The 15,704-nt window shown below is 35.9% G+C and overlaps 1 protein-coding gene across 1 annotated transcript in view; it reads right to left on the bottom strand.

The window, feature by feature from the left end:
* The window catches only part of LOC140151435 (myosin-I heavy chain-like), a 124,244-nt gene extending 109,610 nt beyond the window's left edge, over window positions 1–14,634 (bottom strand). Inside the window, exon 1 of the mRNA XM_072173776.1 lies at window positions 14,438–14,634. The gene's annotated coding sequence lies outside the window, so the exon portion shown is untranslated. The remainder of the gene's footprint in view (window positions 1–14,437) is intronic.
* Between the last annotated feature and the right edge of the window lie 1,070 nt (window positions 14,635–15,704).

The following is a 15,704-nucleotide window of genomic DNA, read 5'->3' as shown; positions in this document are numbered from 1 at the left end:
GTTTCCCTATAACTATTTAGGCCCTACACTAGTTTTGACTAATTTGTAGCAGGAAAGTGCAATGCAATTTGATTGCCATTTTACCTTCATCCATTTTACAATTTGTATACTGGTGCCAGAATTTGTTTTGCAGATGTGTAAGTCAGTAAAATTGCCAAAATTGCACTGTTAATTAATCTATCATGCTGCCCTCTAGAGCTCACTTTTTGAAGAGGCTTGAAGTATTTCACTTCCACATCTCTCTAATCAATTGCTGAATGGAAGGGTGCCATCAGCTGACTAATTATTCAAAGTGTTTCATTCTACTCTCTGCAGTAGATAGCACAAGTTCAAGCTAAGAAATCAGATTTTCCCCATTAAAGCCATAATGTGTGATTTGCTCCACAGCAACGCCCTCAATTTTTTTTTTCGAATTTCTACTTTTTGCACCATTGTAATGGCCATTGGTGTACATTAATGCCCTGTGAAAGACTAAGCCTGAAGTGCTTTAATTACAGTAAAATTTAACATTTATAATAAAACCTGGTATCCCGGTTTTATTCTGAGCTCACCGACCGAGTGCTGAATAAATACATTGCCTGCTTGTGTATATTAAAACATTGAATCAGTGATTTATCATATAAACTGTATGCATATCGCTATTTGTAGTACGTCTTGTTTGCACATCCCATCAGCTGTGTGTAGCTCCGCCAATAATCATGATAAATAATAATAATTTTGATTGTAGATAGCAAGGTGTGAGTATAAAACTAACTTCAGTAGATAGCAAGGTGTGAATATAAAAACTATCTTCAGTAGATAGCAAGGTGTGAGTATAAAACTATCTTCAGTAGATAGCTAGGTGTGAGTATAAAACTATCTTTAGTAGATAGCAAGGTGTGAATATAAAACTCTTCAGTAGATAGCAAGGCCCGAGTATAAAACTATCTTCAGTAAATAGCTAGGTATGCGTATATAACTATCTTCAGTAGATAGCAAGGTGTGAGTATAAAACTATCTTCAGTAGATAGCAAGGTGTGAATATAAAACTATCTTCAGTAGATAGCTAGGTATGCGTATATAACTATCTTCAGTAGATAGCAAGGTGTGAGTATAAAACTATCTTCAGTAGATAGCAAGGTGTTAATATAAAACTATTTTCAACAGGAAGCAAGATGCGAGTATAAAACTATCTTTAGTAGGCCTAGATAGCAAGGTGTGAATATAAAACTATCTTCAGTAGATAGCAAGGTGTGAATATAAAACTATCTTCAGTAGATAGCAAGGTGTAAGTATAAAACTATCTTCAGTAGATAGCAAGGCATGAGTATAAAACTATCTTCAGTAGATAGCAAGGTGTGAATATAAAACTATCTTCAGTAGATAGCAAGGTGTGAATATAAAACTATCTTCAGTAGATAGCAAGGTGTGAATATAAAACTATCTTCAGTAGATAGCAAGGTGTGAATATAAAACTATCTTCAGTAGATAGCAAGGTGTGAGTATAAAACTATCTTCAGTAGATAGCAAGGTGTGAATATAAAACTATCTTCAGTAGATAGCAAGGTGTGAGTATAAAACTATCTTCAGTAGATAGCTAGGTATGCATATATAACTATCTTTCGTAGATAGCAAGGTGTGAGTATAAAACTATCTTTTTAATAGCAAGGCATGAGTATAAAACTATCTTTAGTAGATAGCAAGGTGTGAGTATAAAACTATCTTCAGTAGATAGCAAGGTGTTAATATAAAACTATCTTCAACAGGAAGCAAGATACGAGTATAAATTATCTTCAGTAGATAGCTAGGTATGCGTATATAACTATTTTCAGTAGATAGCAAGGTGTGAGTATAAAACTATCTTCAGTAGATAGCAAGGCATGAGTATAAAACTATCTTCAGTAGATAGCAAGGTGTGAGTATAAAACTATCTTTAGTAGATAGCAAGATGCAAGTATAAAACTATTTTCAGTAGATAGCAAGGTGTGCGTATATAACTATCTTCAGTAGATAGCAAGGTGTGAGTATAAAACTATCTTCAGTAGATAGCAAGGCATGAGTATAAAACTATCTTCAGTAGATAGCAAGGTGTGAGTATAAAACTATCTTTAGTAGATAGCAAGATGCAAGTATAAAACTATTTTCAGTAGATAGCAAGGTGTGCGTATATAACTATCTTCAGTAGATAGCAAGGTGTGAGTATAAAACTATCTTCAGTAGATAGCATGGCATAAGTATAAAACTATCTTCAGTAGATAGCAAGCTGTGAGTATAAACTATCTTCAGTAGATAGCATGGCATGAGTATAAAACTATCTTCAGTAGATAACAAGGTGTGAGTATATAACTATCTTCAGTAGATAGCAAGGTGTGAGTATAAAACTATCTTCAGTAGATAGCATGGCATGAGTATAAAACTATCTTCAGTAGATAGCAAGGTGTGAGTATAAACTATCTTCAGTAGATAGCATGGCATGAGTATAAAACTATCTTCAGTAGATAACAAGGTGTGAGTATATAACTATCTTCAGTAGATAGCAAGGCATGAGTATAAAACTATCTTAGCAAGGCATGAGTATAAAACTATCTTAGCAAGGCATGAGTATAAAACTATCTTTCGTAGATAGCAAGGCATGAGTATAAAACTATCTTTAGTAGATAGCAAGGTGTGAGTATAAAACTATCTTCAGTAGATAGCAAGGTGTTAATATAAAACTATCTTCAGTAGGAAGCAAGATGCGAGTATAAATTATCTTCAGTAGATAGCAAGGTGTGAATATAAAATTATCTTTAGTAGATAAGATGCAATATAAAACTATTTTCAGTAGATAGCAAGGTGTGAGTATAAAATTATCTTCAGTAGATAGCAAGGTGTGAATATAAAACTATAAAGGGAAGAAGGAAGGAAGGAAGGAAGGAAGGAAGGAAGGAAGGAAGGAAGGAAGGAAGGAAGACTAGTGAACCTTTTCACAAATTCTGACAAATTTTACAGAATTGCTTGGTGTAAGACATGTTTAAACCGGTGCATACAGAGACAGAAATATTGCTTGCAGACTGAAATGGTTAATTGCTGACCCCTAATATTTTGTTCACCAGCCCACTCGAGGTCTAAAAAGTGAGGGGAGTAGAAACGAAAAATTCTCTTACAACTATATTTTGATGATGCCTGAGATTTATACGACGATAGGACCAGCGGTCAGACAAGTGGGTACTTACCAATTGAACCACGCTTCACAAAGAACATGAGAAACATTAAATTTGAATTATTTACTATCCTTTACTTGATCTTTTGTGCTTATGTGTAATGTTTCAATGCTCCAGTGTATTATATGTAAGCCTCTTACCTGTGATATTTGAAGTACTTTGACACATAATGATTTGACGAGTCCAGATGCAAAAAGTGATATATACTGTTGCTGCCCTGTGTTATTTTTATTTATACTCAGGCTGATAATTTTTTAAAAATACCATAAAAGATGATTCCTCAAATTACATGTGAATGGTCAAAGTTTATTGTGCACACAAATATTTTTAAGCAAAAAAAAATAAATAATTATTAAAGGGGCATTTTGTGATCCACAGTCTCATCACTCCACCTTTGAAAACAAAAGGTTGAGATTTTGATACCATCGGAAACCTCTGGCTACATAATGTTTACTTGCAAAAAATGTCTTGCAGATTTTGCTTGGCAAAAATATTGTCAAATTCATATTTATGTTCTGTTATATAACAGAATGAAATTACAATGACCTATGGCGCCTATGCAATACACATGATCATGCATAACTTATAAATGTAAAATCGGAATGAACTAAAATTTTGGGAATAAATTATTTTTGTGGATGTATACCGAAACATACCATAAAAAGAGGATCGCAAAATACTGCAAAAATTAACACGCATTACAGAACTCTAACAAGGCAGCCTTTTGAGATATTGCTACTTTTGTTCATCACCTTTGATTAGTCTAAGTTGATTGACTAATAACAAAATAATATCAAACATAATCCAGTAATATCATTCATAATCTGGATTAGTCATTTATCATAGAGTTTAATCTGACATTTATTACCCTGATAAAAATGGCATTTAAATATTTTCCGACATTAAAAGTTAAAACCAAAACTTAATCATGTTAATCAATGTGAAAACAAAACACATTAACACTATTAACAGTGCACATACTTTCATGATGAATTTCATATCCTCCAAATGATGTTGCACTTTTTAATTTTGAGGATTTTTTCTTAAAATACCATTTCTATTTTTAAAATATTGCAGGCAATAGATGTATGCAATACAACTGAAAATTAATTCCTTTCATCGTCAAATTTAGAACCAATCAAACAATCATGTTGACAAGGTTTCAAACAGGTTTATCTCAGCAGATCAAGTGCATAGTTTTTAAAATTTGAAACTTTATGCATTTATTTTCTCATATTTATTATCTCAGATTGTTTTTGTTTTATGTCATGATAAAAAGTGAAAGAATTGGGCTGCAAAGTTGCCAAAAAGTCCTAAAAATGAAAGTTTTCAAAAGTGGGGGGGGGGGGCAGGATCTTGATTCTCCTGACTGCTCAAAAGAAGACCAATTTTGCATGACACAGTAGCACATTATGCACATATGTATACCCGTTTTTTTTTTCATTTAATAATATTGCGTGCTGCATTAACTTTGTTTACTTTCTATTTTCATCCAAGCCAAATATTTTCTCTGCAATATGTCACTAATGACAGTGACCATAATATGATATCACAGTGGCTCAAGCAGTCCATCCCAAGCTCTTCCTTGAACCAACAAAATACACCTGTCAAAACAAAAATATATGCAAGTCCCACAATGCAAATTGTGGGATCAAATATCCGTTCTTGATTGAAATAAAAAAAATGCATCCAGAGAGGTCAAAATTATCATTTTGTAAAAGTTAATTGTTACTTCTGGATCTAACAAAATATGAATGTGAACTATATGACAATGTCAAGGCATCATAAATATATACAAAATCATTATCAAGCAAATTGTACTGATCATTACTTACTGGATATTATCTGTTCATAACTTATGGATCCCATTCGCATGCACAGGTGCCAATCTATTCCTCCACAACTCACCTGAACAACAAAATGGCTATCGAATATCACATTAATAATGTTGACTCAACTAAACAACATGTGCTCTAATTATTGATTAATGATCACAATATTGGTGCTATGATAACATTCCTATTAATGTCAGTCCTATTATTTGCCTTTTGTTCTCAAGTTTTTCAAATTCCCAAAGGTGCAGCAAAATACACCCAAGGTGGCAACTAAGTTGCCAAAAAGAAAAGCACAATTTTTGGTGAATTAAAAGGGCATTTCGTGATCCACAGCATCATCCCCCCACTTTCCTCAAAAAAAGTTGAGATTTTTATATCACTGGAAACCTCTTGCTACGTAATGTTTATGTACAAAACATTTCTTGCAGATTAATTCGTTTAATAGCAAAGATATCGTGGAATTTGAATTTTGTTCTGGTATACCAGAACGAAATTACAACACACATTGTCTATGAAGCAGTAAAATACACATAATCATGCATAACTCGCAAATGCAAAATCGGAATTAACTGAAATTTTGGGAATCAGCTTTTTTCGTGGATATCTACTGAAAAATATCACAAAAAGAGGATGCTAGGATCACGAAATACTCCTTTAAGTAAGTGAATTCTTTCATCCAAATATTGGATTATATATGTCGATGATCTCACAGTCAGAGATCCTCTTCCCATGTTACCCCTTTCCCTAAAAACCAACAAAATCAAGAATTTACAATTTTGACAGCAAGTTTGCAGAAATGTCATGATTTTTGACCACCCTGAAATTAACTTTGCCCCATCCCCCCCAAAAAAAACCCATAAACTTGCAATGAATATACAAATACATAAATGAATAAATAGATATAAATAAATAAATAAATAAATAAATAAATAAATAAATAAATAAATAAATAAATAAATAAATAAATAAATAAATAAATAAATAAATAAATAAATAAATAAATAAATAAATAAATAACCTATATATTCAATCATTCTTTGAAATATAGCGAAAATGAAACAGGTAGATGTTGGTTTATTTTTTCTTTATTGAGCATGTTGAGGGTAACAACTTGTGTGATGTTAAGTCAGGGCTTTTTAAGGGGTGCTGAATTTGGCAAAAACAATTATGCAAAAGCACCAGAATGCTAACTTTTTCATGTGACACCACTGAAAAGTGAATTTTTGCCCAACAGTCTGCACCTTTGTGGCAAAAATCATCCGGTAGTTCCAATCTAGCCCAATCAGGCCCTATGTAAGGGATCTGGCAACACTGATGCCTACACTAAATAGGCAGATCTCTAAAGTACGTCATCATTTAAGGACAATGAGAGGCCAGACAGAATCTATATTCAACAAAGTTCTCAGTGCAGTGAATAAATTCACCTTGAGAAAAAGAAGAATCAATACTAGAATGTTTAATTGGCACATTGGCCCCACAGATTATGCTGCCGCTCTTTAATCTACAAGGAATAATATTTAGATGATAGTTCCAAAATTCAATAAGCTTTCAATACATAATTAAACAGGTATGGTATCTAACATGAAAGATAACTGTTTCACATGATACAAATATTTCAAATTTCAAACATAAGCGTCAGTGCAGCAAATATTTTCAGAACAGTAACAACTTGTCTGCTACATGTAGTTCTGATTTTTGGCTGAAAGACGCATAGATCATGTTTCCAGGCATGTTTCTGTGTTTTTTAACATTTTCCACAACAGAGCTGGATTTACCTTTTGCCGGCAACATGATTGGCACCCCCTGGCTCTCCGGATCGAGGTGTTATATCCCCCACCCCACTGTGCAGTAACATTTTCAAGAATTCTTGCTTTAAAGTTGCTTTAGTATCCTCAAATGACATTGGCAAAGTGCTCAAAGTGCGTGAAAATTTGCATTAAAATCCGGCAAATTTTGGACAATTGTGGCCTAAAACCAGGTCAAAGGAAGATGTACATTACAACCTATTCCAAGTTCCTCTTTTTTTTAATCATTTTTTTAATATTTTTTTTTTTTTTATTCTCTCAAAGAATTGCCCCCCCAATATTTTTCTTGCCCCCAGTTTTGAGGCAAAACCCCAAAATTATGTAAATTTCCGCTTTTTTATGCGGCAATTTTATGCAAAATTTGTCGATTTTGCCCCCAGAAATTCACTCTGCCCCAATGCCCCCCCTGAAAAAAATTCCTGGTGCCGCCACTGGTCCTTAATAAACACTAAGTAATCTATGATTAATCTTCATCAGTGCATCAAGATATGAAAAATTATTATGATTCTGGTGATTTTACAGATCAAACTGATCAGACTGAAATCAGCAACACTGCCATTATTTTCAGTTGCATTCTTGTTTCCTACATCAGCCAACTGATCTATAACAGGGCAATAACCCTAAGTGGTTATTTTCATGCATTTTTAGCTTTCACCAAATTTGGTGGAATGACCCTCCACATACTGGTATCACAATAACAAGATTGGGCAATCAATATGACAATGACCAAAATACAAATGCAATTATAGATAATTTCATTTCTATATCTGATAATGCTGATAATAATAGGTTTACATTATTGATCAACCTTTTATTTTTAATGCATAGGTGAATGACTGAAAGTTCAAGCAAGAACAGGGAGCAATCTTAAACAGAAATCATCACTCATGAGTTAATGTTTGGTTAACTTTTATACATACCCAAAAACATAAAAACTGCCGGGTAAAACCATGTACGAGAACGCAACAAAAAAAGAATTAAGAATTCGCATTGCCTATTTTACTAAGACGAACAGACAAACTTTTTACTGGCCTTACACATTTGTTGCTCATTTTGCTATGAAAATATGATAATAACATCAACAATAACATGTATGTTCAATAACAATAAAAAGAATTATCAATGATGATGGTGCCAACAATAATAACAATCAAGATTGCCTGATCAGTGATCTATGGGAGGTCAATAACCCCAAGTTATTATTTTCACAAATTTATAACTTTTGGTGGAATGACCCACCACAGGAAAACTATCTGGAATTGCACTAATTTTGAGAAATGACCCTCCTCTAAATTTCAAGATTGGTCAATCAATATGACAATGACCAAATACAAAGAATTAATGCCATAATTGGTCATTTCATTTCTACATCTATGATATGGTGATAATATACATCTATATAATTGATCAACCTGTTTATTGCTAACAGGTGAATGACTTAAGTTCAAGCAAGAAAAACAAGTGGTTTTCTTGGATTTGCTTAATTTTAGGTTTAACAGTCATGTTGTGAAATCTAAGCCTAGTAACTGTAAGATTAAGAATAAAAATAATATAAGTAAATGTTTGTGATTCACTTCACCATAAGGTAACACTTACAACAATGTTTTATTCCAGTTGCCACTGAGATACGTCAGAATCATTTCATTTCAACAAGGGTACATCCACAGCACCTCTCAGCACTTACTTAGATCAGTGGCGTAGCATCATAGGGGCATGGGGGTACATGCCCCAATCGATTTGAAAATTTAGAAAATCCAACAGAAAAATTTGCAGCAATACAGCTTGTGTCCCCCAATCAAGCCTGGTGCCTCCCCCATCAATGATCAAGCCCAGTGCCTCCCCCATCATGGGCAGTGCCGTCCAATAGGATGACTCATGCTACACCACCAGCATGTTCCCCCATTCAAATTAAAAATTTAGAAAATCCCAAAGGAAAATTGCCAAAAAATGGCTTGAGCCCATATCACAGGTGGTGCCCCCTCCCATAGGATGACTCATGCCACGCTACTGACTTTTATTGTATGTGTCCCCTAGCAGCTTCCCATTTATACATCTGGTGGGGTGAGGCAAGTGAGGTAAAGTGTGTTGCCCAAGTGCAAAATATATTGGCGTTTCAGGTATTAAAAACCCATGACCTCCATCTACCGTGTGATTTGTTGAAGCCTTTACTGCTGCGCCACCACGCCCATGTACCATATACAACCTAGTTAATGTCTCTTCCCTAATTAAAGTTTGTTCAGCTTAATTGGCGAATATTATTTGGTTTTCGTTATGGCTGCATAAATTCACATAAGCACGTGCCAGACACGCATTATGCCAATTATAAGCCAAACAAATTTTAGTGCCATGTCATGGGACTTTCCTAACTTTAACTTGTTCAACTGCACTTTAACTTTCGATATGTTTATCAATTTACAGAACTTAGTGGAATTATATCTTAGACATACTGATATCAAGATAATACGATTGGTCAATCAATATGACGATTAACAATAAAAGAATGCCATTATGGGTAATTTCATATCTACATCTAATAATGCTGATAATATAAGTTTATAATAATTATCAGTTTATGAATCAACCCATGCTTACAGGTGAATGACTGAGAGTTCAAACAAGAAAATGAACACAAGTAAAGGTGGCACCAACGGTTGCGGTGACACCCATGACTGCTTTAAAGAACTTTAAAAGGGTAACACTTTCTGATGAAAGAAAATTATGCCCAATAGCCACACATAATTGCTTTTTGCTTTCTTTCCACAAATTCAAAGTATTAATAGAGTGAATACAAAGTCATACACAATTACAAGAATCCTCAATGTCAACATCCACCAAAACACACCCATTTTTTGCCCCAAATTGCCCATAACCTTTATGCATAAAGCTGAATTTATACTCGATCTGAGTGATTGCGATGCATCGCTTTTGGAAATCAGCGATACATCGCTCATCGCTTTTGCATTTATATTTATCATGTCGATAGCGATTGCAGACAACAATTAAAACATCAGTCGGCATTGAAGACCAGTGGATGCTGGTCGCAGGCCACCAACCTCCACAATGTAAGTTGTGAGAACTTTGTTAAATTTGTACTTTCTCGAAATTAAAATATTCTAAATGCCACAAAATACATTTTTAGAACATCCATTGCTGTCAATACTATTGTTTTGAATTACTTCAGTACCGCAAGTTAAAGGAGTATTTCGTGATCCTAGCATCCTCTTTTTATGACATTTTTCAGTACATATCCATGAAAAAAGCCTATTCCCAAAATTTCAGTTGATTCCGATTTTGCGTTTGCGAGTTATGCATGATTATGTGTATTACACTGCTCCATAGACAATGCGTTGTAATTTCATTCTGGTGCCCCACAACGAAATTCAAATTTCACGATATCTTTGCTAAACGAATTAATCTGCAAGAAATATTTTGTACATAAACATTATGTAGCCATAGGTTTCCAGTGATATAAAAATCTCAACTTTTTTTGAGAAAAGTGGGGGGATGAGGCTGTGGATCACAAAATGCCCTTTTAATAATCGAGAAATGTAGATTAATTAGCAAAATAATAGATCCAGTTGATAGGAAATGATTGGTTGATGCATTCATGTGTCAAGCGAAATCGCTAGAAAGCTGAGACTTCTTTTTTGCAAAAGCGATCAAGTATAAATTCAGCTTAATTCTTTTTCTCTCCTCTCACCTCCAAGGATGAAAGCTTACATTTTAGTCAATGTTGGAGGATTTCACGAGATCTGTCTGTACGGACACTTGTAGTTACACACAATTGAACGGAGCTTCATAATTGATCAACACTGCCATTTTTAATTTTTTTAAACTGAAACAAGTTGCATCATCTTTGCTATAAAGTTACCATAACAACAAGTAAAGGGTAGTAGAATGAAATAGTGAGGCTGCATGGCATATGATGATGATTGGTAGAACAGTTACAGGTCAATCTGAAGGGTCATTAGCCTGAAAACCCAATAACAGTATTTTAAACCCTAATCATTATACTTTACCCTATGCCCTAAATAACCCTGACTCCAATCCTAAGTCTGACCCTAACCCTATCCCTAACAGATAACCCTAAAATGCTAACCCTACACTTAACCATAATCCTTATAATCTAATGCCCTAAATACCAACTTTAAAGGGAAAGATTGGAATGTCATCTTTCCCTGGGAAAGATCCGACTGCATGCCTGACCATGGCCAGACGGCAACTTGAGTAGGTTTATTTAACCTTGAAGGCAAGAAAGTCTGGCAAATATGGGCTAACTTTCCTCGAGGCAGTGCCGCCGACAAGGGGGGTAAGGGGGTGCATTACCCCTGGGCCCGGGGTTCTATGGGGCCGTACAAATAAAGAAAACATACCTTAATGGGCCCATAAAACCAAAGAAAAGAGATCTCAGGGGCCCGTTAAAAAGGTGCCCTGACGTTCATTTTACCCCCGGGCCCGTAATGGCTCTTGGCGGCATTGCCTCTAGGCCATCCAATATGCCATGAAATAGTAGGACTACAACTGGTACCTACTGATACTGGTCAGTTTATACTCTAATTTTTACATCTGTTATTTTTATGTGTGCCTTTAACCAGTTTTGGATTAATGACCCTTTCGGCTTATGGGTTGTTCCCATGTAGAACATGTCAAGTATTGATTAAAAAAACAAAAAAATTAATAAAGGTGTAGCCTATATAGGGAGCACTTTTGTCGGCATTTTTGAGGTTTAATACAAGAGATGAGATATTGTTGGTAATTGATCTTTTTATTGTGAACATGTAAAGACATGACTATTAATACCGGTATAATTGTGTTCAAAATAATGCAATTTCTTGGAAAGACACAGGAGGGTTACTAACCTCTTTGGCCATGGAATGTTATTACTATTTGCAAGTTTGCACCATGTTTTAATTTCCCCCCTTGGTTTCTTCACATTATTCATGTTTCTACAAAGTATAATTTTGTGTCAAAATAAAATACATGAAAGCAAAAGAACTGTATAAAGAATATTAGGGTCAGTGGCGTAGCCAGAACTTTTTCGGTGGGGTAAAGGGGTGCCCGGTAATTTTCAATGGGGGAAAAGTTGACGAAAATGGTCCAAAAAAAAAAAAAGTACAAAAAAGGAATGAAAATCTTACATATCAGAGCGGCTATCAGTGGCGTACCATGGCCGCTCCTACCTTGGAGGGCTGAAGAAAATTCAATTTTGCCTCCCCTTCCTCAACAGCTCGAAAAGGTGAAAAAGGATTATAGGATTTTTCACAATTTTGTATATGTTTTCAAATTATTTCCGCCCATTTTTCTTTACTAATTCTTTTTGCCGCCCCTTTGTTTTGCCGCCCCTTCTTCTTCAATTCCACTGCCCCTTTGTTTTGGCCGCCCCCTACTTTTACCCCGGGGGCTCGCGCCCCCAAAGCCCCCCAAAATACGCGCATGGCTATAGCATCCCACAGAGCGAGGGCAAGAGGCAAGACTTCACTCACAGGGGGAAGCTGCCCCCTTGCCCACTGATTAGGGTTGGTATTCTTTTAACAGTTTTTGTACAGTTTTCAAAATTTAGGTCACACAATGGAGAACAACAATTTTTTGTTCCCTACTGGACATTCATAGAATCAAAATAATTTGAATTTCACATAGGTCTAATACGACGCCAACTTCAAAAGGCCAGCCATTAACCATGCATTAATATATAGATTAACAATATACTTGGGCTTATTATTAAGTTCCATACCAAAGGTCTTGCGGATTGTTATCGATAATGTCAATTTCTTAATAATGATGATTGACCATGATCAAAGGGAAATTGAAATAATCCTATCAATGTGATAGGTTTCAATAATATTGATATAACATGTCTACATGCTATATTCTTTAAGCTTACAAGTTGTAGTTAATTTGCTAGTTCAAAAATAATAATAGATTGCGGTTTTCTTGAATTCCTCACACCAATTGAAAATAATATTGATAGTTGTTGTAAAGGGAAAGAGAAAGAAAAAGTTGAAAACATAATATTCAGGCTAATATATCAGCTGGGTGGTATAAGAAGTAAGGTCAGTGGCATACAAAAAAATATACCTGGACAAAATTTACCAAAATTTGTGATGTGTTTTTGCTTTAGACCAAAATTATCATCATTTTGCCCCATAAAATTGAAAATGTTTGTGCGCATTTGCTCTGCGAGAGTAATTTTGTTAGAACAGTTATTTGAACGAGTTTTGAATTTGACCCTCCGGAGGGCACTCAACACAAATGACCATATGGGTATGCTCCCCGAAAGACCCCCCTTTTGGGTTTCGCAGTCGAAAGACCCCTATATTTGACCAAAATAAAGCTCCGAAAGACCCTTGATTTTGATAATTTCAGCTCTAAATGACCCAAAAATTGCTCATTCCTCATATTTCTTGGTTTTTTTCCAGGCGATTTTCAACCAACAAGCCAAGAAAGACCCTTGATTTTGACTTTTCGCAGCTCCAAAAGACCCCATTTTACTTGTTCACAGCCCGGTTCGCAGCTCCGAAAGACCCCCTTTTACCAGTACGCCGTCAGCTCCCAAAGACCCACCACCTCAAAATTCCGGGAGCATACCCACCAAAAAGTTTTGATGTGCCCCCCCGGCCCCTCCCCCTCCACCATTGGAAATTTAGCCACTAAGTGAGATATTCAACACTGAGAAGCAGTGGCGTAGCCATAAGGGGCAGCTTCTCCCACTGTGAGAAGTCTTGCCCCCCCTCTTGCCCCTCCCTGTGGGATGCTGGCTGCCCTGATATGTTTGATATGTTTTTTTAGCCCTTTTTGTACAAAAGCGTGATCCTAAAAATGCCTTCCAGCCAAGCTAATTACAAGACTTCTTCTACATTGAAGCTGGCTTTCCCTTTTAAAGGGAATTTTTATTGTACTTTTTGCCCCCCTTAAAAGTTGGCTCCCCCCCCCCTCCCTTTACCTACCCTCTGAAAAAGTGCTGGCTATGCCACTGCTGAGAAGTAGCTCTGAACAGTGAACACAGATATGAAGTTGAGATACATGTATGAATTTTAAAAAGCTATCTTCAGTAGATAGTCTAAATTCAATAATGATACTACTTTTTTAATCTCCGAAAGGAAATGACTATTTCAACCAAACTACCATGTAAAAAGTCAATATCTGTTTGAATAATTTGAGGAGAGCAAAATGATAATTAGAAACCTATGGTGGCTTCACTGCCCTCCATGGTCATTTTGATGGTTGGCCCTACCCCAGGGTAAGGTGCTGGGGTAAAAATTGCCTGAGAAATTGTATCAATAAAATGGGCACAAAGGATTGATCTTTTATTTGATCGGTTATTTGGGTGTAAACACATGCAATTTTTTATGATGAAAATGAAAAACCATATGGAGGGGTGGTATACCCCCCCCTCACAGTCTAGGGTTGCACCAATATGAGCTATTGAATGATATCACAAGCGGCAATAGTAAAGTGTGTATTGCGAGTGACCTTGTGCACAAACTGCTGTAAACTGTCAAATTCGTCTCTGCTGTGAGCTAGCACCTGTCATACCACTGCGGATTAGTGGTTTTTTTAACATTTTCAAGTTTTAGAGAAAATATACTTTAATACCGATACAAAACTTGGAACTTACCTTTTGCACAAGCAGCAAACACCTCAATAATCACATGCACACAAATAATTCCTCAACTGAACAACTAACTTCTCAACTTGAATTCCTATGATAAACCAATTGACCAACTAACTGATGTCCTCATTTCTATTTATTATTAATGACCTCATAACAACAGCCCATATTGTCCATGTGCTCGCTATGCAAGCATGAGCATGTCTGAATCAGGTTCTGTCACATAGGGGAATCACACCTTCCCATCACCTATACATAAAAACCAACAATAGGCCAGGTATTTGTGACTTAAGGCAAAGTCCCAATACTGACAATGGACAGGTGAAGTGAGGAAAAGCTGTATGTCACATAGCTGCCGTATGTGGTGTGATAATGCTCAGAACTTTGTCCAATACAAGGCCAAATTGCAATGGCTAACATAAAAAAATCTTTGAACCATGTTAGATTGTTATGAATTCAATGAAAGGAAAATGCACAACAAATGCACAGATTATCTGTTAGTGACTATCTGGCTGGATTTGAACCTGGGACCTGACTCGGACCTTACGTACCACTGAACTTTATTCTGGCTAAAATGATGATGCAGTTCCAGGATGCAGTCTTCAGATAAGAGTGCTCATCCGGTATTCTTCTTCTGGACGGTCATGACTCATGATGATTTGCCAACCTGCCAACCTGATGAACAGCATTAGGCAACAAAAAATTAACTGTTTGATTGTCCATAGTGAAACTTTAAATGGTCATAGCTAAAACATCATAGGCTTGAGTAGCTTAATAAATAGCCCAAGTAGGTATGAATTGGAATATTTCTTTATTGTATGTTTTTAAACAGTTTAGAGCTGTGTGCTGTGCAGGTTCTAATTTCAGGGCCGTAGCAAGGTTGAAAAATGTGGGGCGGCCATTACAAATGTGGGGCGGCCAAAATACAAATATATGCCCAATTTGAAATAAAGATATAAAGAAAAACATAATAAATTTCTCAAAAAGTGGGCGGCCATGGCATCCCCGGCCGCCCCGCTTGCTACGGCCCTGCCTAATTTACCATGGGCGTGGACCCAGGGCCCCAAAAATGTGCGTCCGGATTTACATTTTTTGGAGGCCCTGGGTCAGGTCAAAATTTGGAGGCCCAAAACTATCCATCAGGAGTACATGTGTACTCAAGTGGCCAAGTTTTGGTTTACGAATGAGATCGACAGTGGCGGCAGAAGCATTAAAATTTTAGAGGGAGAAAAGCATATTTTGTTCTGATTTTAATAGATGCACAGGGCAATTT

This window comes from Amphiura filiformis, chromosome 4 (genome assembly GCF_039555335.1).
Source record: "Amphiura filiformis chromosome 4, Afil_fr2py, whole genome shotgun sequence".
In the NCBI taxonomy this organism is placed as follows: domain Eukaryota; kingdom Metazoa; phylum Echinodermata; class Ophiuroidea; order Amphilepidida; family Amphiuridae; genus Amphiura; species Amphiura filiformis.
The sequence above is the reverse complement of the archived record's forward strand: the minus strand, read 5'-3'. Positions and strand labels throughout refer to the sequence as shown.